Below are 22,418 nucleotides of genomic sequence, written 5' to 3' on the forward strand. Positions count from 1 at the left end.
AACAAAAATAATACTGTTACAGCAGATAATATCTGACTATTGCAGATAGCATCTGGCTGTGGTATATGGTGACCGGTCACTTACACAGTTAAAAAACAATTTGTATTATAAACTTAAAAAATAGCACTCATAAATGTTTATTTTAAAAAAAAAGCTACTTTCAGAGTTATTACCCAATTTGTCATTAGTCCCTTAGTGCAAAAGTCCTATTTTGGAGCAAATGCTGTTAAGTCTATTCTATTCCACCTTATAAGGCACCTTAACTATTTTCCTCCAATACAGCTCCGGGACATTATGTTGTGTAATGTGCCCGGACTCCTACTTTTAGCAGGTGGAGGGCGGATTATTAGGTAACGCGTGTTTTTTTTTATGTTATTGAGGTGCTCTCTGATTCTGTCTCTATATGGTCTTGTGGTCTCTCCTAAATATTGTAAATTGCAAGAACATTGCAAGTTATAATATCCAGGAACGGAATGAGGATGTTAATTTGACACGGAAACAGCTAGTCCACCTTAAATAAGAAATTCCACCTTAATGTGAACCAAAATGAAGAAAGAACCAATGAAAATCCAGAGGAGGGGTATTTAAGGCAATACAACTATCCAGCACATATCTTGAAAAAGCCTGCAAGCCAGGCGAAACATGTTGATGAGTGCTGGCGAATTGTGAAAATTAGTCTGACCAAACACAGAAAAGGCTTACTCTGCGCAGAGTATAACATTTGCCGGAATACCCCATAAAGACGTCTCATTTGGACCACTCCGTTTTGAAATAGACTCTCATTGGCCTGCTCACCACACGTGACGAACACGGAAGCACTAACCAACGAGGAGTCGCATAGGAGATGCGGTGGCATCCGACAGAACACAGCATCCAAGTGCAGAAATCGATGTGGATGTGAAAAAAGCCTCTTAAGGTGAGACTGGTCTCTATTTATTGCGGACAATCGTTACCTAATAATCCGCCCTCCACCTGCTAAAAGTAGGAGTCCGGGCACATTACACAACATAACGTCCCGGAGCTGTATTGGAGGAAAATAGTTAAGGTGCCTTATAAGGTGGAATAGAATAGACTTAACAGCATTTGCTCCAAAATAGGACTTTTGCACTAAGAGACTAATGACAAATTGGGTAATAACTCTGAAAATAGCTGTTTTTAAAATAAAGTTTATGAGTGCTATTTTTTAAGTTTATAATACAAATTGTTTTTTAACTGTGTAAGTGGCCGGTCACCATATACCACAGCCAGATGCTATCTGCAATAGTCAGATATTATCTGCTGTAACAGTATTATTTTTGTTTCATAAATTATCATTTTATTATAGAATATATACTTGTATATCCTCTTTTTTAGTTGCTTGATCCCTCTTGCTATTTTAAGCGCTGATCCTTTCACTCCATTTGTAAATTGTCTTTTTGTACACAACCTTTAGGGAGAGTTGTATTCTAGGAACAGCTTGAGGTTTCTGTAGGGTAGCGCTGTTTAATACACCTTATTTGTATATATGAGACATTGCAAGCTTTACTAGGCAACTTCGAGAGACTGATGGAGGAAACATTTGACAACCTCTCTTCCCTCCTACGACCAGGTGTCATACTCTGCAAGGGAGTAGGTTCAGGTGTTGGGAGCTGTTGTGTAGAGGTGTCAGGTTCTGGGGTTAAAGTAGTGTTTTGTCTGCGTGAGTCTTTCCTTTTTGGCATAATTAAACTGGTACAAGGGTTTTAGAAAATAAAGGTGAAGGTTTTATTGATAGGTGAATTAGCAATGCAGCGAGATGCAAACTAGATACAAGGCAAAGTCTCTGTGTAGACAAGAATACAAAGTAACTTGGTTTAGACAGTCTTCAGCAGGCAAAAATGTATATAAACCATAGACAAGACTTGGCAATAACAGGCAGGATACGTAGATATACAGTACTGTGTAGACCAAAACTTGGTAGTAACAGGAGGATATGAAGAGATGCTGTAATCAGGTAACATTATAATAACAGGCAGGATACTTGCATATGCTGTAGACTGGAACTATGTAGTAACAGACAGGAATGCAGATCTTTGTAATAACAGGCAGGATACTTGCATATGCTGTAGACTGGAACTCTATAGTAACAGACAGGAATGCAGATCTTTGTAATAACAGGCAGGATACTTGCATATGCTGGAGACTGGAACACTGTACTAACAGACAGGAATGCATATCTTTGTAATAACAGGCAGGATACTTGCATATGCTGTAGACTGGAACTCTATAGTAACAGACAGGAATGCAGATCTTTGTAATAACAGGCAGGATACTTCCATATGCTGTAGACTGGAACTCTGTAGTAACAGACAGGAATGCAGATCTTTGTAATAACAGGCAAGATACTTGCATATGCTGTGGACTGGAGCACTGTAGTAACAGACAGGAATGCAGATATTTGTAATAACAGGCAAGATACTTGCATATGCTGTGGACTGGAACTCTGAGGCAGTCCTTAGGAAATATCAGGGGATTAGCCAAGATCAATTGCCAGGAAATCAGTCCAGAAACAGAACACAGTGCCAAGGGAAAACCAAGAAGAACAGTCTGTAAATGAAGCAGAAATCAGGCACCAGGAAATCCAGCAAATCTGTATTCACACAGAAATCAGGACCAGAGGCTCTGTCAGAGTACAACACTCATATGTCAAGGTCCAGAACTGAAAGCAAACCTCCCAGATATAGCAGGCTGCTGATTATATGATTTGTTTCAGCTGGTAAGCAGGTGGAGCCAGAGAGCCAAAGTTGCAGCAAACAGAAAACCCAATATTCTTAGCCTGTGATCAAGCCATCTGGTAACAAAGGGGTAAAACAACAGGCTGGGGAAGAACAGCAGCAGAAATAGAAACAGGTCCCAGGTTCAATTCTAGGCTGGATCATGACACCAGGGTCCAAGGAACGATCCAATCTGCAGCCATCACCGATCGAGGACTTGAGCTCTACAGAGACGAAAATAGTATCACCCACCTTGCACCAAGCAGAGTCAGTGAACCACGTGGCGAGTGGGGGAAATGTTGCAACAGTGCATGCCTTCTCATCCATGCCGGTGTTGGATAATATTATCTGCCCCGACTCCTTCAAAAGCGAAAGAAATGGGGGTATTGAACTCTACAGCTCCTGGGAATGTGCGGCCGGCTTCCAATGGGACTTACTCACCACCCAGAGCTTCTACACATACAGTGGGTCGATATATTGAAAAGTAACAGGAGCAAGAATAAACCTAGGTGTAGAAGTCTCTCGCTGGAACATCCGGGACTATAATACCAAATGCCATATTGAGCTCAGCGAGTTGTATCCATAAGTTACTACAGGAGAGGAGGGCACAAAGCCTGCTGTAATACTGTGTCCTATGTGTTTAATTGGTTCCCGCTTTTGTAAAAATGCTCAATATCTTCATATTCCTCTTTGCTACCTCTTGTCTCTATAACAAACTACATTACTCCTTCTCCCTCTCCACCTGCTCTGTTCATTAGCTCATCTCTCATAAAATCACCTTACTTTTGTACTCATGAACTTTACCTATTCTTAAAAGATCTCTCTCCCCCCTGCACCTCATCACATCACTCTCCCTCTTGATTTTACTAGCTGCTGGTGACATCTCCCCTAATCCTGGTCCTTAACAACTTCCTAGCCATGCACATCCATGTGTACCATTCCATAGACTCAGAAAACAAAAATCTGGTAACCTTACTCACATTCCTCTTGCATCTAAAGCCACTACCCCTTTCACTTGTGCACTCTGGAACTCTCGCTCTGTTTGCAACAAGCTCACTTCTATTCATGACCTCTTTATCTCCCACTCCCTCAACCTTCTGGCTCTCACAGAAACCTGTCTCTCTCCCCTAGACACAGCATCCACTACTGCTCTGTCACATGGGGGTCTCCACTTCAGCCACACTCCTAGATCTGGTAATAGATAAGGAGGTGGTGTAGGTATCTTACTTTCCTCTCGCTGCACCTTTCAACAAATACATCCCATCTCTTCCCTCACATTTTCCTCATTCAAAACTCACATGATTCGCCTATTCTCTCCCCTCTCTATATGTATTGCAGTCATATACCGACCCCTGGCTCCTCAACTCAATTTCTAGATCAATTGGTTGCCTGGCTACATTATTTCCTTTCATCAGACACCCCTGCCCTCATTCTTGGTGAGTTCAACATCCCTCTTGACAATCCCACTGCCTCCTCTGCAAAAACAACTTCTGCAACTCACTTCTTCTTTTGGTTTGTCACAATCGACTGACTCTCCCACTCACAAAGACGGTCAGTCCCTTGACCTGATCTTTAGCTATCTATGCACTATTTCAAACTTCACAAACTCCCCTTTTCCTCTTTCTGAGCACCATCTCCTCACTTGCAACATATCATCCCTCCCTACAACTCTCCCTCCTTCTACTCCTCACAGAAAACGTCACAGAAGCATTATGTCATTAGATCAGCAACACCTTGCTAATTCCCTCGAACCTCTCCTCTCATCCATCTCCTCCTTTTCTTGCCCTGACCAATCTATCTGCCACTATAACTCCACCCTCACATCGGTCCTTGACAATCTGGCCCCTCTTACCATAGCTCGGAAATCAAACAGTCATCCTCAGCCCTGGCATACTCCCCTGACACGGTACCTACACAGATGTTCCCATACTACTGTGTGTCACTGGAGAAAATCTCGGAGTTCAGCTGATTTTCTTCATTACAAGTTTATCTTGAAATCCTACTATTCTGCCCTTAATCTCTATAAGCAACATTACTTCTCTACTCTTATATCGACTCTTTCTTCAAACCCAAAACATCTGTTCTCCACTTTCAATACTCTTCTCCGCTCACCCCCACCTCCTAATACAACTTCTCTGTCAGCTCAAGACTTTGCCAGCCACTTCAATAACAAAATTGACTCCATCAGAAACGAAATCAGCTCTCAACATAATTCCATTCTCTCACCCCCTCAAATGCTCAAAATCAACCACAACTCACATAGCCATAAACTTAGCTCTATCTCCTAAAGTTTCTAATCTTCAGTATAACTGGACACACATACAATTTGTTGCTGATATTCACACTCAATTGAGACCTCACAGTTACCTATTATATATCTTCCCCCTAGCCTAGACCCCCTTCTATTTACGCTTATGTTTTGAGAAGTCCAAAAGTGGCTAGGTTAACCATATTTGGGGTAGCTTTCAATATAGCACAACTAATTTGTCATTAAGGGGATATTTGTGGCTTTTATCCTACAATACATTATAATCATTGCACGTTAGTCTGTTAACTTTTATGTACTGTACATTTAAACACCTAGCTTCTGCTATTGTAGATATATATATATATATGTTCTCATTAGCGTTCAGGTTTTATAATCTACTACACATTCATTTTATATTATCAGTTACCAGTTCTGCTTAAAAACTTGTACTAAGGTCCAAGAGTGACCTATACAAAAGCAAGATTACCGCTCCTCTGAGCCATAAGCTTAACTAGGTACAAGAGTGACCTTCTGCAAAATGTGAGGTACAGTTTCTAGAAAAATGAGGTTCAATTATATGTATTGTATTCTTGACATAATAGTCATATATTCCTAATTTTTATATTTCCTGTTTTTTGTATGTCTTTTCAGCAGGTTAAGGCTCTCTCATTGATATATTCAATATATGTTTCTTTTTTATGAACCTTACTATTCTGCGGCTAGATTACGAGTTTGGCGTTAGCCTTAAAAAGCAGCGTTGAGTTGTCCCAACACTGCTTTTTAACGCCCGCTGGTATTACGAGTCTGACAGGTACAGGTGTACCGCTCACTTTTTTCCGCAATTTTAGCATACCGCAAATCCCCTTACGTCAATTGCGTATCCTATCTTTTCTATGGGATTTTCCTAATGCCAGTATTACAAGTCTTCGTAAAAGTGAGCAGTACACCCTCTCCTGTCAAGACTCCTACCGCATTTAAAAGTCAGTAGTTAAGAGTTTTATGGGCTAACGCCGTAACATAAAGCTCTTAACTAAAGTGCTAAAAAGTACATTAACACCCATAAACTACCTATTAACCCCTAAACCGAGGCCCCCCCACATCGCAAACACTAAAATAAAATTATTTAACCCCTAATCTGCCGACCGGACATCGCCGCCACTTTAATAAATGTATTAACCCCTAAACCGCCACACTCCCACCTTGCAAACACTAGTTAAATTTTATTAAACCCTAATCTGCCGTCCCTAACATCGCCACCACCTACCTACATTTATTAACCCCTAATTTGCCGCCCCCAAGGTCGCCGACACTATACTAAATTTATTAACCCCTAAACCTAAGTCTAACCCTAACCCTAACCCCCCCTAACTTAAATATAATTTAAATAAAGCAAAATAAAATTACTATCATTAACTACATTATTCCTATTTAAAACTAAATACTTACCTATAAAATAAACCATAACATAGCTACAATATAACTAATAGTTACATTTGTATCTATCTTACGGCTAGATTTAGAGTTCTGCGGCCAAAGGGGTGCGTTAGCTACGCATGCTTTTTTTCCCCCGCACCTTTTAAATACTGCTGGTATTTAGAGTTCACAGAAGGGCTGCGTTAGGCTCCAAAAAGGGAGCGTACAGGCATATTTACCGCCACTGCAACTCTCAATACCAGCGGTGCTTACGGACGCGGCCAGCTTCAAAAACGTGCTCATGCACGATTCCCCCATAGGAAACAATGGGGCCGTTTGAGCTGAAAAAAAACCTAACACCTGCAAAAAAGCAGCGTTCAGCTCCTAACGCAGCCCCATTGTTTCCTATGGGGAAACACTTCCTAAGCCTGCACCTAACACCCTAACATGTACCCCGAGTCTAAACACCCCTAACCTTACACTTATTAACCCCTAATCTGCCGCCCCCGCTATCACTGACCCCTGCATTACACTATTAACCCCTAATCTGCCGCTCCGTACACCGCCGCAACCTACGTTATCCCTATGAACCCCTAATCTGCTGCCCCTAACCCCTGCCTACCCCTATATTATATTTATTAACCCCCTAATCTGCCCCCCCCAACGTCGCCGCTACCTACCTACAATAATTAACCCCTAATCTGCCGACCGGACCTCACCGCTACTCTAATAAATGTATTAACCCCTAAAGCTAAGTCTAACCCTAACCCTAACACCCCCCTAAATTAAATATAATTTTTATCTAACTAAATAAAATAAATCTTATTAAATAAATGAATCCTAGTTAAAGCTAAATACTTACCTGTAAAATAAACCCTAATATAGCTACAATATAAATAAAAATTATATTGCTATTTTAGGATTTATATTTATTTTACAGGCAACTTTGTATTTATTTTAACCAGGTACAATAGCTATTAAATAGTTAATAACTATTTAATAGCTACCTAGTTAAAATAATTACAAAAGTACCTGTAAAATAAATCCTAACCTAAGTTACAATTAAACCTAACACTACACTATCAATAAATTAATTAAATAAACTACCTACAATTATCTACAATTAAACCTAACACTACACTATCAATAAATAAATTAAATACAAATACCTACAAATAAATACAAATAAATACACTAACTAAAGTACAAAAAAATAAAAAAAGAACTAAGTTACAAAAAATAAAAAAGAACTAAGTTACAAAAAAATAAAAATAATTTACAAACATTATAAAAATATTACAACAATTTTAAGCTAATTACACCTACTCTAAGCCCCCTAATAAAATAACAAAGCCCCCCAAAATAAAAAAATGCCCTACCCTATTCTAAAATAAACATTGAAAAGCTCTTTTACCTTACCAGCCCTTAAAAGGGCCTTTTGCTGGGCATGCCCCAAAGAATTCTGCTCTTTTGCCTGTAAAAAAAACATACAATAACCCCCAACATTACAACCCACCACCCACATACCCCTAATCTAACCCAAACCCCCCCTTAAATAAACCTAACACTAAGCCCCTGAAGATCTTCCTACCTTGTCTTCACCACGCCATGTATCACTGATCCGTACAGAAGAGGGTCCGAAGTCTTCCTCCTATCAGGGGCTGAAGAGGTCCATCATCCGGCTGAAGTCTTCTATCAAGCGGCATCTTCAATCTTCTTTCTTCCCGGATCCATCTTCATCCCGCCGACGCGGAACATCCATCCTGGCCGACGACTTCCCAACGAATTATGGTTCCTTTAAGGGACGTCATCCAAGATAGCGTCCCTCGAATTCCGATTGGCTGATAGGATTCTATCAGCCAATCGGAATTAAGGTAGGAAAATTCTGATTGGCTAATGGAATCAGCCAATCAGATTCAAGTTCAATCCGATTGGCTGATCCAATCAGCCAATCAGATTGAGCTCGCATTCTATTGGCTGATCGGAACAGCCGGATGATGGACCTCTTCAGCCCCCGCTTGGATAAAGACTTCAGCCGGATGATGGACCTCTTCAGCCCCAGATAGGAGGAAGACTTCGGACCCTCTTCTGGATGGATCGGTGATACCCGGCGTGGTGAAGACAAGGTAGGAAGATCTTCAGGGGCTTAGTGTTAGGTTTATTTAAGGGGGTTTGGGTTAGATTAGGGGTATGTGGGTGGTGGGTTGTAATGTTGGGGGGGTATTGTATGTTTTTTTTACAGGCAAAAGAGCAGAATTCTTTGGGGCATGCCCCGCAAAAGGCCCTTTTAAGGGCTGGTAAGGTAAAAGAGCTTTTATATTTTTATTTTAGAATAGGGTAGGGCATTTTTTTATTTTGGGGGGCTTTGTTATTTTATTAGGGGGCTTAGAGTAGGTGTAATTAGCTTAAAATTGTTGTAATATTTTTACAATGTTTGTAAATTATTTTTTTATTTTTTGTAACTTAGTTCTTCTTTTATTTTTTGTAACTTAGTTCTTTTTTATTTTTTGTACTTTAGTTAGTGTATTTATTTGTATTTATTTGTAGGTATTTGTATTTAATTTATTTATTGATAGTGTAGTGTTAAGTTTAATTGTAGATAATTGTAGGTAGTTTATTTAATTAATTTATTAGTGTTAGGTTTAATTGTAACTTAGGTTAGGATTTATTTTACAGGTACTTTTGTAATTATTTTAACTAGGTAGCTATTAAATAGTTATTAACTATTTAATAGCTATTGTACCTGGTTAAAATAAATACAAAGTTGCCTGTAAAATAAATATTAATCCTAAAATAGCTACAATATAATTATTATTTATATTGTTGCTATATTAGGGTTTATTTTACAGGTAAGTATTTAGCTTTAAATAGGATTAATTTATTTAATAAGATTTGTTTTATTTCGTTAGATAAAAATTATATTTAACTTAGGGGGGTGTTAGGGTTAGACTTAGCTTTAGGGGTTAATACATTTATTAGAGTAGCGGTGAGGTCCGGTCGGCAGATTAGGGGTTAATAATTGTAGGTAAGGTAGTGGCGTTGGGGGAGGGCAGATTAGGGGTTAATAAATATTATGTAGGGGTCGGCGGTGTTAGGGGCAGCAGATTAGGGGTACATAGGGATAATGTAGTTTGCGGCGGTGTGCGGTTGGCAGATTAGGGGTTAAAAAATTTTATTAGAGTGGCGGCGATGTGGGGGGCCTCGGTTTAGGGGGACATAGGTAGTTTATGGGTGTTAGTGTACTTTATAGCACAGTAGTTAAGAGCTTTATGAACCGGCGTTAGCCCAGAAAGCTCTTAACTCCTGGCTTTTCTCTGCGGCTGGAGTTTTGTCGTTAGATTTCTAACGCTCACTTCAGCCAAGACTTTAAATACCGGCGTTAGGAAGATCCCATTGAAAAGATAGGCTACGCAATTGGCGTAGGGGGATCTGCGGTATGGAAAAGTCGCGGCTGGAAAGTGAGCGTTAGACCCTTTCCTGACTGACTCTAAATACCAGCGGGCGGCCAAAACCAGCGTTAGGACCCCCTGGTTTTGACAGCTAACGCAGAACTCTAAATCTAGGCGTTAGGGTTTATTTTTATTTTACAGCTAAGTTTGTATTTATTTTAACTAGGTAAAATAGTTATTAAATAGTTATTAACTATTTAATAGCTACCTAATTAAAATAAAGACAAATTTACCTGTAAAATAAACCCTAACCTAAGTTACAATTACACCTAACACTACTCTATAATTAAATTAATTCCCTAAACTAACTACAATTAATTACAATTAAATTAAATAAACTAAATTATGAAAAAAAACACTAAATTACAGAAAATAAAAAAGAAATTACAAATTTTTAAACTAATTACACCTAATCTAAGCCCCCTAATAAAATAAAAAAGCCTCCAAAAATAAAAAAAAATCCCTACCCTATACTAAATTACAAATAGCCCTTAAAAGGGCCTTTTGCGGGGCATTGCCCCAAAGTAATCAGCTCTTTTACCTGTAAAAAAAATACAATACGCCCCCCCAACATTAAAACCCACCACCCACACACCCAACCCTACTCTAAAACCCACCCAATCCCCCCTTAAGAAAACCTAATACTAACCCCCTGAAGATCACCCTACCTTGAGCCGTCTTCACCCAGCCGGGCACAAGTGGTCCTCCAGAGGGGCAGAAGTCTTCATCCTATCCGGCCAGAAGAAGACATCCAGAGGGCAGAAGTCTTCATCCAGGTGGCATCTTCTATCTTCTTCTATCCAGAGCGGAGTGGTCCATCTTGAAGACATCCAACGCGGAGCATCCTCTTCTTCCGACGGCCAACGACTGAATGAAGGTTCCTTTAAGTGATGTCATCCAAGATGGCGTCCCTTGAATTCCGATTGGCTGATAGAATCCTATCAGCCAATCGGAATTAAGGTAGGAAAAATCCTATTGGCTGATGCAATCAGCCAATCGGATTGAAGTTCAATCCGATTGGCTGATCCAATCAGCTAATAGGATTGAGCTTGCATTCTATTTGATCAGCCAATCAGATTGAACTTCAATCCGATTGGCTGATTGCATCAGCCAATAGAATTTTTGGGGGCTGCGTTAGGAGCTGAACGCTGCTTTTTTGCAGGTGTTATTTTTTTTTTCAGCCGAATCTGCCTCATTGTTTCCTATGGGGAAATCGTGCATGAGATCGTTCAGCCAGCTTACCACTACCGTAAGTAAATTTTGCTCAATGCTCACTTTTTAGAGGCTAACGTTGGGTTGCAGAAAACTTGTAATACCAGCGTTGTTTGTAGGTGAGCGGTGAGCTAGAACTAAGCGTTAGCAACGTACAGCTTTACTGACAAAACTCGTAATCTAGGCGTTGGTTTGTAACCAACATGAATACCTGTCTTTATTGTGGAAGGTCAAATATTATTTTGTGTCTTGTGACCTACTTAAACCTCAATAAAAAAAATACTTCTAGCAAAAGATATTACTATTTTTAAGTGACATACGCAGATATGCTGTGAGGGCCCCATGCACCAGTATTCAAACACCATGCCTGCTCAGAGAGTTAGCAGTAGCTTGTATGGCACAAATTAAGTCTTCACTGGCACAATACACACCACCGCCAGCTCTTTGAGCTTGAATACTGGTGCATGGGCCCTCACAGCATATGTGCGTATGCCACTGTGACCTTTCTATCCTTTAATGAACTTTACTGCACTAGGTCTGGAATAACAACTATCCCATATTAAAACTTAATTCACTATCTGATACTAGACAACATAATATTATACTAAAATATAAGTTTAAATACATTAGTATTTGTGACAGATGCTTCCCCTGTAAGATTTGAATGATATTGTGGGCAGGGGCCATACTATTGGTGCAGCCGGTACATGGAGATTGATGAATACCCTCCCAATGTGGTATGCAGCATCTCCCCATGATCCCTCTACCACATCCATAGCAAGCTTCTAGGCTACTGTACTTAGTGATTTCCCTCCTCCTTAGTCCCACATGCTGTGCTGCGCCAGGGATACTATCAGTCACACACCCCTTATCCCTGACCTGAGAGCGACGAGATGCTGAAAGTCTCAGCTTGAGTCAACACTGTACACAGCTGAAATTCTAGGCACAACAACATAGCAGGAAACCAAGGTAAGAGGGACCGGGAGGGGAAGTGCATCTTTACCTAATATCTGTTTATTTCTAAAGGAATCCAGTCGTGTAATGGGTCTTTTCATATGCAAGGGAGGGAGTAGGGGGGAGAGTCTGTTCTTCCTGCTTTCTCAGACCATTTCAGTGGGTGTCCTAGCCTAACCTCAAAAACAGTGCTAAATTGGGTGCTTCTAAGTACGTTTTTAAAAGGTTTTATACTGTATTTTTATATCAGTATCTGTGCATATTCTTCTTTATAATAGTTTCTATTACATGCATCTATATGAAAATTGGTGAACACAATTCCTATAAGTGCTCCCAACCCCACTCCATGCAACTCATAGCAGAACACAGGCTTTTTATTAACCCCTTTGCTCCTAGATGTGATAGGCTGCTTGCAGCTTTTTTTTTTTGCTTTTTTTTTTTACTTTTAAATGTTTGTTAGAGAAAGATAACGATACGTAACAGGAATTATTTACATGTACATAGAAATCGATGAGAGGCACACAGGGCTCCTCATAGAATTCTTGCAGCTCAAAGAAAGGATAAATGATTTCATACCAAAATAGGCACATACATAAAACTATTATTACTATTCCTGTATTACTCACAAAACAAAAAACAAGAGAGAAAGGGATCATCATTTGAGCCATACAAATTTCTCCAAATAGAACAAAAAGCTGAGATAACATAGAAAAGGAATATGTTAATTTCACTGCATATGTAACTTAGACAATATTGAAAATAAAGAGGGAAAAATAAGTAGTGGTTGAGAGAAAAAGGGTTTCATAGAGAGAATGATGGAGAAGAAAAGAAGGGTACATAAAGAAAAGAGAGAATTGGGTTTCCTGCTTGCTCTAAAACTTCAAAGTGTACAATATGGGGTAAAGGTGCTAACCATATACTTACTTTTGGGTCCAAAAAGTTCCATGTTTCGTAACCCAGTCCATCCAGATGAGTTTGAAAAGGTCAATATTATCTAATGTATAAATATGATTCTTTTTTATGCCATGATATTGAGGACAGAGGACCAGCTTGGGGGTGACTCCTTTTTCCAGAAATGGATAACTTAACTGCAGTTAAGAGGTATATACATAAGTCATTTTGATATTTAGGTAAGGAGTGAATTCCTATATGTAGTAAGGCTGAAGCCAAAGATTTAGGTAATTTGATAGCAAACTGGAAAGGGTTGAAAAACTTAAATTCCATAACACTTTTAATTTGGGACACCTCTATCACATGTGAAGAGAGTCTCCCACTTGGCCACATACCCTCCAGCACATGGGCGAGACACTGTTATTTAATTTTAATTAATCTAATTGAAACATAGAACCAGTGGGTCAAGAGCTTGTTATATGTTTCATACAAAGTAAAACAATGAATAGCGTTTGTAGTAAGTGTAATGTTTTTTTTGCCAGGTCTCTAAAGGGATTGTAAGGTTCAAGGAGTTCTCCCAACTAGTTAAGGGAGTAGCTTTGTGTACTGGCTCTGCCCCTTCCATAAGACGGTAATGAGTAGATAATGGCTTATACAACCTCTCACCTTGTTTCCATTTAACTTCCCATGCTGTTAAGGGACGGGGAAGGGTGGGCTTAAAGCCCCAGCTATGCAAAAGGCTTTTAATAAGGGTATATTTGAATGGCGAGTAAGATGGTACATCCAAGGAGCCCCTGATCTGATCAAGGGTGGAGAACTGGTCATGTAATGAACGTGGCATTAAATCTGATATTTGGAAAATTCCCAGTCTAGCCCACACATTGGGGTGACATTCAGGTAGGCCCACAAGAAGTCCTTTGAGGTAGTGAATGGGTGATGGATGTGGAGCTACTTCAGTGTAATGTCTAAGTCTATCCCATAAAGGAAGGCACTAATATTACTGTATTAGCAATATTTAGGTTCCTTCGACAATAAGGGGGAATCCAGACAAAATCCCGCAATTTAATATGATAAGGCAGGGAGGCTTGTTTAATATCTTACCATCTGCTTAAATTCTGTCCCCATTAGGAGATATCAGTTAACATAACCGCCTCATAGTACCTAACGATAGAAGGAGCAGTTATACAGCCATGTGACCTAGGGTATTGTAGAATTCTATGAGCTACGCAGGCTCTCTTACCCTGCTATATATAACTAGTAAAGCCGCTTTGTAATAGTAAATACCTCAGCAGTCTTATAGGGAGGCAACAAAACAAATGTCACTTTTAAGAGGAAGGACATTTTTAAGGCCGTAATTCTACAAAGCCATGAAAAAGATTTCAAATTCCATTTATGTGTAAGGTTTCTTAACTCATTTAAGAGGGGGATAAAATTGTCTTAATACTATTAGAGATATGAACTCCCAAATGCTTGATGGAGTCTTCAGTTAATTCAAAATTTCGAGAGTCCTTTAACTGTTACAAGTAATTTTGCTGATAGCCCCATGTATATATTTTTGTTTTGGTCACATTTAGTTTGCAAAAAAAAAAACAATACAAATACAAGTGTGGGATGGTGTCTGCTGGGGAGGTTGAAAATATAGTAATATTGTCTGCAAACAATGCAACTTTGTGCGTTGTTCCATAAAGAGTGATACCTTGCATATTCTTATCCAGTCTAATTTGTTTGGCTAGAGTCTCAATAGCCAAAGCAAATAGCAGCAAAGACAAAGGACACCCCTGCCTGGCTCCATTAGAGATGGAGAAGGGGGAAGAACAGAAGCACCCCCCCCCTTACTCGTGCAGTGGGAGCCATGTAGAGGGCTTTATTATAAGATTGGCTGTCTTGTGGGAATTGAAAAGTATCTAAAACTTTCCACAAATATTCCCAGTGGACTCAGTCAAATTATTTCTCAGCATCTAAAGAGATAACTGAGAAAGGCCTGTTTAACCTTGTTTTTATATTTTTTTAATTTTTCCACTTCCTTCATTAATAACCATCACCTTTTTCATACCACAGATAGACAATTTCTTCATAGTTCGTTACACATTTTATCTTCACCTGGAGGACCATTTAATCCCACGTGTCACTCTTCAGACTGTTATACATACATTTTAGACTGTCATACAAGCAGAGATTTGATTTATGCTTGTTGTTTATATATTATGCTGTTTTTATATCAAATTGTATTTTCTTAATATGGATCCATGTTTATATGTAATTGTGTAATACACCCTTTTTATATAAAAAAAAATGTACATACATTATAATACACCCACAACCTTTGCCTTTTCTACTTATATCTGTTTAACCTTGTGGACTTGCAAAATATGTTGAGGAGACGCCTAGTATTATCTGGGCCTTTTCAATTTGGGTTAAAACCCACTTGGTCTATATTAATTAGGAAGGCAACAGTTTAGAGCTACGATTAGCCAAAATTTTAGAATAAATCTTAATGTCTACATTAATTAGTGAGGTAAGTCTATAATTGATACATAAACGGGTCTTTATCAGGTTTAGGAATGGTTATAATGGAGGCCTCCAAGAATTCCTTTTGAAATGTACCCTCCCTGCTAAGTGAAAAAATCTTAGAAGTATAGGGGATAGATAGCTCATGTATAAATGTTTTGTAAAAAAAAGTGCCAGGTAACCATCTGGGCTTGGAGCCTTAAGCAATTTGAGATTTTTAATAACATTAACTTTGTCAAGTGATATGAGCAAGTCTAAGCAGTCTTTTTGTTCAGAAGTGAAAGTCAGTAGTTTAAGGGAAGTAAGGAACAACTGGATAGCATTTTTAGGGGCCGGTAAAGAATGTTCTATATGTTCAGTGTTATATAGGGATTCATAAAATGTTTTCCTGTTTGTGAGGGGAGATGGAGAACTTGATCAGCGTGTTTGATTTCTTCATTTATTTGCAAGCATAGTGTCTGCTTTGTTTCCTTTGTAATAAAAAACTGTGGTATAGTAAGTGTTGCCATAGTTTTCGAGTGAGACTTCCAGTGTGGGTGGAGCGTGTGGATTGTGCGCAGTGAAAATGTGTCGGCATCGACCGGTGGGTCAGGGAGATCGAGCCACATACTGCTTAGCCCCATGGTCCTGGATCTCGTGCTGGGAGTCAGATGGGCTTTTAGGTGGACTCTGCCTAAGCAGTGGAACTCTCCAATTGGCAGGAAAGCCAGCGGTAGGACCGCTAACATCTTCGTAGGAGATTCGTTCCTGCATCCTTAGTGGGACTCTGGAGACACAGAGTGACTCCCTCTTGTGTGCTGTTGTATAGCAGAACGACAGCGGTGGCTTGACCTAAGGCATTTGATACCTTTTCACAACCGCTCAAGGACGCCGCTTGTAGGTTGGGGTTAAAGCGGCTGTGAGAAATTCGGGCAACTTTCCCCTTTCTTGCGACAGCAAAATTGCTTGTGTTACGTGAGGCACAGTATTTAATGGAAATATTTATTTCACAGCCGAAACACAATTCACCCACTGTACCTGCTAAAATGAAGGATAAATAAAAAAGGTAACTGAGGTCAGTACAGATCTAACTCCAGCTAAACCTGACACACAACCACTCATGTCTCAATTGGCTGATTTTTTTTCTCCCCAATTAAATTCAATTAAGAAGGAATTATCTACTATTACCGCGGAATTAACTTCTCTATCCTCAGAGGTACATTAATTTGCATCTAGAATGCTCGAGGCAGAGAATAGAATTTCGGATCTAGAAGATAGGCTCGATACTCAAGAAATTATTACTCAGAAACAGGAAACTAAAATAAATAGTTTACAATTGCATTTGTATGACCTTGAGGATCATTCCAGGCGAAATAATATAAGGATAGTGGGGTTGCCAGAGACCACCGAATACAAAGACCTCATTAAATTTGTATCCACCAGTCTCCCTTTGGCCTTAAGCTTCCCCCTGCAACAAATTCCATTAAGTGTAGAAAGGCGCACAAAATGGGTGCTAGAAAGTTTAACTCAAATGGTACAGCCAGTAATAGAGTATGTATCTTTAAGCTGTTCAATTTCCAGGATAAGATTGACATTTTGAAACTTTATAGAAAGTTTGATACCTTCACTTTTGACAGTAATAGTTCCAAGATTTTTCTATTGAAACTTCTACCAAAAGCAAACAAATGTCCCCCATATGCCCTTAATAAAGGGGTAAAAGCCAGATTACTATATCCTGCCAAAATTTTAATACAGGGGAATAGTAAAAGAATATTGCTGAGCAATATTAGAGAAGCAGAAGAGTTTATGGCTTCTAGATAAATAGGTAATTTTGACTCAAACTTGATACTAATAATACATATGATAATGTTAGGTTATATTCTGTATGAGGCGGTATTTCATTATGCTAGGATCTCCTTATTGATTGTTGTTTTTAAAGAGTGTTTTGTTTTTATTTTGGTTTATATTTTTGGTTTTGGTTTGGTCTTTGATTTAATTGTTGGTTTTGGTTTTAGTTTTGTTTTTTAGCTAGAGAGACATGTACCCGACCAAACAATCCAAGATTCACAAAGAATCACAAAAGGGAAACGTTCATACGCAAACGTGGCCACAGAGGGCGAGGTAAATCTACCAAAGCGAAGAGACTAAGCAAGGGGATTTTTAATGTATCATCTCATAAACTGTTTAATGAAGAAATCATCATTCTTTTAGCCCATCTAATGAACACAATTTATTCAAATTATTTATGGATTTAAATAGGTTTGTGCTGAAATTTGAATGACTTTGAAAAAAGAGCATTGGACCGTTTGGTGTCCAATAAGGAGATTATAATAAGGGAAGCCGACAAGGGTGGAGGAGTGGTCTTACAAGTCCGATCCGACTATCTATTAGAAGCAAACTGCATACTTTTAGAAAAGGAATACTATAAGAAACTAACTTTCAACCCAACCACCAGTTTTATGAAAAAAATGATTAAACGTATAGATGGGCATTCTTGGAAGTATTACTAAACAAAAAAGAACTTGACTATTTGTTACCCCCCAAACCCAAAACAGCTTATTATTATCACCTCCCTAAAATCCATAAGAGTCTAACAAATCTCCCCGGTAGACCCATTATCTCAGGGATTGGCAATCTTACATGCATCTCTCAATATATTGACCAATTTAAAAAAAAATGGTAGTTATGCTTCCATCCTACTTAAAAGATTCCACAGATCTAATAAGTAAAATATCAAAGATTAAGAAAGACAATCGGAATCTATTATGGTTATCAGGTGACGTTTCTGCACTCTATTCTAATATCCAACACACATTGGGTATAGAAGCGATCAGTACCTATTTGGACTCTGACATTTATATGTCCGACAAACAGAAGTCTTTTTTGTTGAAAACTATTAGATTTGTGCTTCAACTTAACTATTTTATATATCAAGAGCAGTTTTTCTTGCAGATCAAAGGTACTGCCATGTGCACCAGGTTCGCCCCAAGTTTTGCAAACCTTTTTATGGGTGCATATGAAGATCAATACATCTACTCATCAAAATACGGGGTGAACCTGGTGTTCTATGACAGATACATTGACGATCTGATTGGGCTTAATGAGAATATTGACATGGCTGCTTTCAATAACTAAGGGTCCCAAATGACAGTCCATGATTAACAGTTGACCTTATAGTATTGTGTTCTTTTTGTTTTATTTTGGTACATTATTATTTGTTAACCATAGTGTTAGCATAAATCACCCTTTTTTATTTTTGGTTACATTTATAATTATTCTTCATAATGTGCTTAGGTATGTTATTCATTTTTGTTATTTTGTATATACCCAGTAACTTGTGTGTATCTGACTATAATGATATTTGTTTTTGTGTTTGTTTCTTTCTTTGATCGCATTTTTGAGAAATTTGTATTTTACCATATAGTAAGACTTCCCAGTTATTAGGGTACTGTGTGTATTATATATAACTTCTCAAGATGAGGGTATCTGTTTAGATTCTATATTATTTATTATCGTTTTTGCTTGTTATGAAATCTACAAATAAGTATATATCGCTGGGAAGGACTTAGATACTATATATTGGGTTCTCCGCTTTAATCACTGTCGATCTGACAGCTCTGTGAAGTCAGAGCCAAACAGCTGATCTCTCAGCCATATAATTGCAACTTTCTTTGTTAATTTGCTTAATCATGTTCTCGCAATACTAAGCAGATACCGCCATCTTTATTCTTGGCATTTTTTTATTTTTATTTTTTTTCACAGCATATGATACGTATAGTACCTTCTCCTAAGTTTGTATTTTTGTGTATACTTTATATGAGTGGGCTACTTACAAAGACATTCTCCAACCATGAACATATGTTGATTTGCAACCAGCTCCTTTTATTGTACACGCCAGTCTTTGGTTTCACAGTCAGTGATTGGATGCTTACCGGACATGCGTTCTATTGGTTGTTGGATGTTTGGAGAGGGGTATTTAACTCTCAGAACAGAAAGGTTTTTTTATCTCACCTAATGAAATAGTAAATCCGAGAAATGCGTTTTTAATAAAACACCTGTTTTTACCATTCCTTACTGTCCTGAGCAGTATCTAAGAACGAGATTGACGGAGCACTAATTGGTTTGGGCTACCTATACCTTACTAAGTTCTCTGCTCGTACATTCGCTTATTACAGCTGACCACCCAGGAACAAGTCTGCTGGGTGACTTCCAACAGTCCAGTCTGCCAGAATTGCACATATGTTCTTTGGAATCTATAAGTACTTTTCTTCACTTATTTGCATATCGTTACTGTGAAGATATCACACTATTGGGGCGCCCTCTTTTGTTTTTGTTTGTGTTTTTAGTTTTGTTTTTTCCCTATGGTCTCCTTCCCCTGGCATTAAATTGTTATTATGGCTGCTAAAATAGAGAATTGAAATGTTCTTTCGTGGAATGTTGGGGATATCTCCCCCCCCCGCACGCGCAAACGTAAATTAATAATTAAGCATCTTGCTAAATTTAATACTGATATGGTATTGTTGCAGGAAACCTATTTAAATATTGTAGAGACGGCTAAGCTAAAATCTAAGTGGAGATTATTTCTTCCCCTTGTATTTCAAGAAAATGAGCGATTTTGATTCATAAAGATCTACACTATAAGATTTTAAAAGTTGATTCTGATTTAGAATCTAGATATATTATATTACAAATAGAAGTCAATAATACCAAATTTACAATATGTAATGTATATGGCCCAAACGTGTTTGCTCCAGCTTTCTGGGACAAAATTAAATGAAATTAATTTTGCTTTCATCTCAGAGAACCTTATTGTTGATTTTAATATGACTCTATGTCCTGAGCTGGACAGATCTTATAAAAAATATAAAAGAACATAACAAGGGAGCAAAATATTTTAAAATTATTTGCAACAAATTAAAACTATTAGATACCTGGAGGATTAAAAATCCTGATATTCGTTCTTTTACATGTGAGTCCAAATCTTTTAAATCCTTTTCAAGGATTGATTATCTCCTTATTTCGGAAAAACTTTCCATCTCAAAATCAATGGTGGAAATAAGAGATATTGGGGCCCATTTATCAAGCTCCGTAAGGAGCTTGTGGGCCTGTGTTTCTGGCGAGTCTTCAGACTCGCCAGAAACACAAGTTATGAAGCAGCGGTCTAAAGACCGCTGCTCCATAAACCTGTCCGCCTGCTCTGAGCAGGAGGACAGGAATCGCCAGAAATCAACCTGATCGAGTACAATCGGGTTGATTGACAGCTCCCTGCTGGCGGCCTATTGGCCGCGAGTCTGCAGGGGGCAGCGTTGCACAAGCAGCTCTTGTGAGCTGCTGGTGCAATGTTAAATGAGGAGAGCGTATTGCCATTGTGATATCAGACCATGCAATTTTATCCGTCTTTTTTTCTTATTCGCTAAAATAGTGAATAAGAATAAAACTTTTTTCTTCCCTCGTTTTTTTTTTTAAATAATCCCTGATCTACAAATTGGTTGAAGCAAAAATGGAAAGACTTTTGTACTTTCAATATATCACATTATACCAAAATAGTGACTTTCTGGGAAGCCTCCAAGACAGTATTGCGTGGCAAAATAAAATCTTACATGTGTGCATGGAATAAGAAATCTGATGCATATGAGCTAAAACTAGCTAACAGGGTGAGAAATGCATATTGTAAGGTTCTCGCAGATTCTTCCATAACAGTCACGTCGCTGCGTTTCCAGCCACCGCTTCTCTCTGTTGTCATGGCCGTTGCCATGGATGCGGCGGCCTTTGCCTTGGATGCGGCGGTTGCTTCCGGCGAGCGGCAATGACGCCATTGCCGCATTTCAAGTTACTCTGATGCCGGTCCTGATTGCAGCTGAGTGCCCTCCCTGGCGCAAATCCACCCCTATGTAAGTACCTCTGTTTCCTGCATTCATTGCCCAAGTATAGGTCTTACTGTGTGTGCTCCTAGGTGCATTATTACTTAAATTGCTGAATTGCCTTATCGTTACTGAACGTTGCCTGTCTGACTACTATGCCTGTTGAACCCTTGAATTGCTGGATTGCCTTATCATTGCTGAACTCTGCCTGTCTGACCTCTTTGGCTATTTAACCCTTGAATTGCTGGTTTGCCTTATCATTACTGAACTCTGCCTGTCTGACCATTCTATTGGTTTACCCCTGAACTGCTAAACTGCTGGATTACCTTTTGTTGCTGACCTCTGCCTGTTCTTGACCATTCTATTGGTTTACCCCTGAACTGCTAAACTGCTGGATTACCTTTTGTTGCTGACCTCTGCCTGTTCCTGACCATTCTATTGGTTTACCCCTGAACTGCTATACTGCTGGATTGCCTTTCTGTTGTCGAACTCTCCCTGTCTCTGACCATTCTCTGCCTTAATCTTATTGCCGTGAAGGACTACCCTGTGTACCGTGAGTACTGCTTACCTCATTTCTTAAACTCACTTTGTTCTGGGATATTTCCTTATCCTTCCACTTGACGCCGGGATAAGAAGACTACTGGCCAAGTTTGGTCTGATAGGGAAATATCACATGAGCATTACATTATACTTGATCCATGGACCCAAATGAGGTAGTAAGAGCAGTCTCTCTTCAGGGACAGACCCTGGGAACCCACGGCATACACTTGCAGAATGTGGATTCTAAACTTAAGGCTATAACTACTATGCTCTGCTCACTGGTTGCAGAGAAAAATGCTACTCTTGTTAAACTTGTCACTGTTGTTACACAGCCAGCCCCTGATGCTAGTGCTGCAACTTCCCCCCACCCCCTGTTTCTGAAAGTATATACCCTGGATACCATTGCCTGACAAGTATGATGGTAATACCGACTGTAGGGGTTTTCTCAACCAGTTCAGGCAACACTTCCGCGATGATCCTCACACCTTCCAGTCTCATCAGTCAAAGGTCACTTTTATCATTTCTTTATTGAAAGAAAAGGCCCTATCCTGGGTCTCTCCCCTTTTGGAACACAGCGTTCAACTCCTGAATGATGCTGATGCTTTCATTTCTGCATTATCATCTGTATTTG

The 22,418-nt window shown here is 39.0% G+C and overlaps 1 protein-coding gene across 1 annotated transcript in view; it reads left to right on the forward strand.

Moving 5' to 3' along the window:
• Nucleotides 1–834: 834 nt before the first annotated feature.
• ELMOD2 (ELMO domain containing 2) overlaps nucleotides 835–22,418 on the forward strand; it is a gene marked incomplete in the record, with an annotated part of 447,084 nt that continues 425,500 nt past the window's right edge. Inside the window, 1 exon segment of the mRNA XM_053703694.1 lies at nucleotides 835–916.

This window comes from Bombina bombina, chromosome 2 (assembly GCF_027579735.1).
Source record: "Bombina bombina isolate aBomBom1 chromosome 2, aBomBom1.pri, whole genome shotgun sequence".
NCBI classification, from domain to species: Eukaryota; Metazoa; Chordata; class Amphibia; order Anura; family Bombinatoridae; genus Bombina; species Bombina bombina.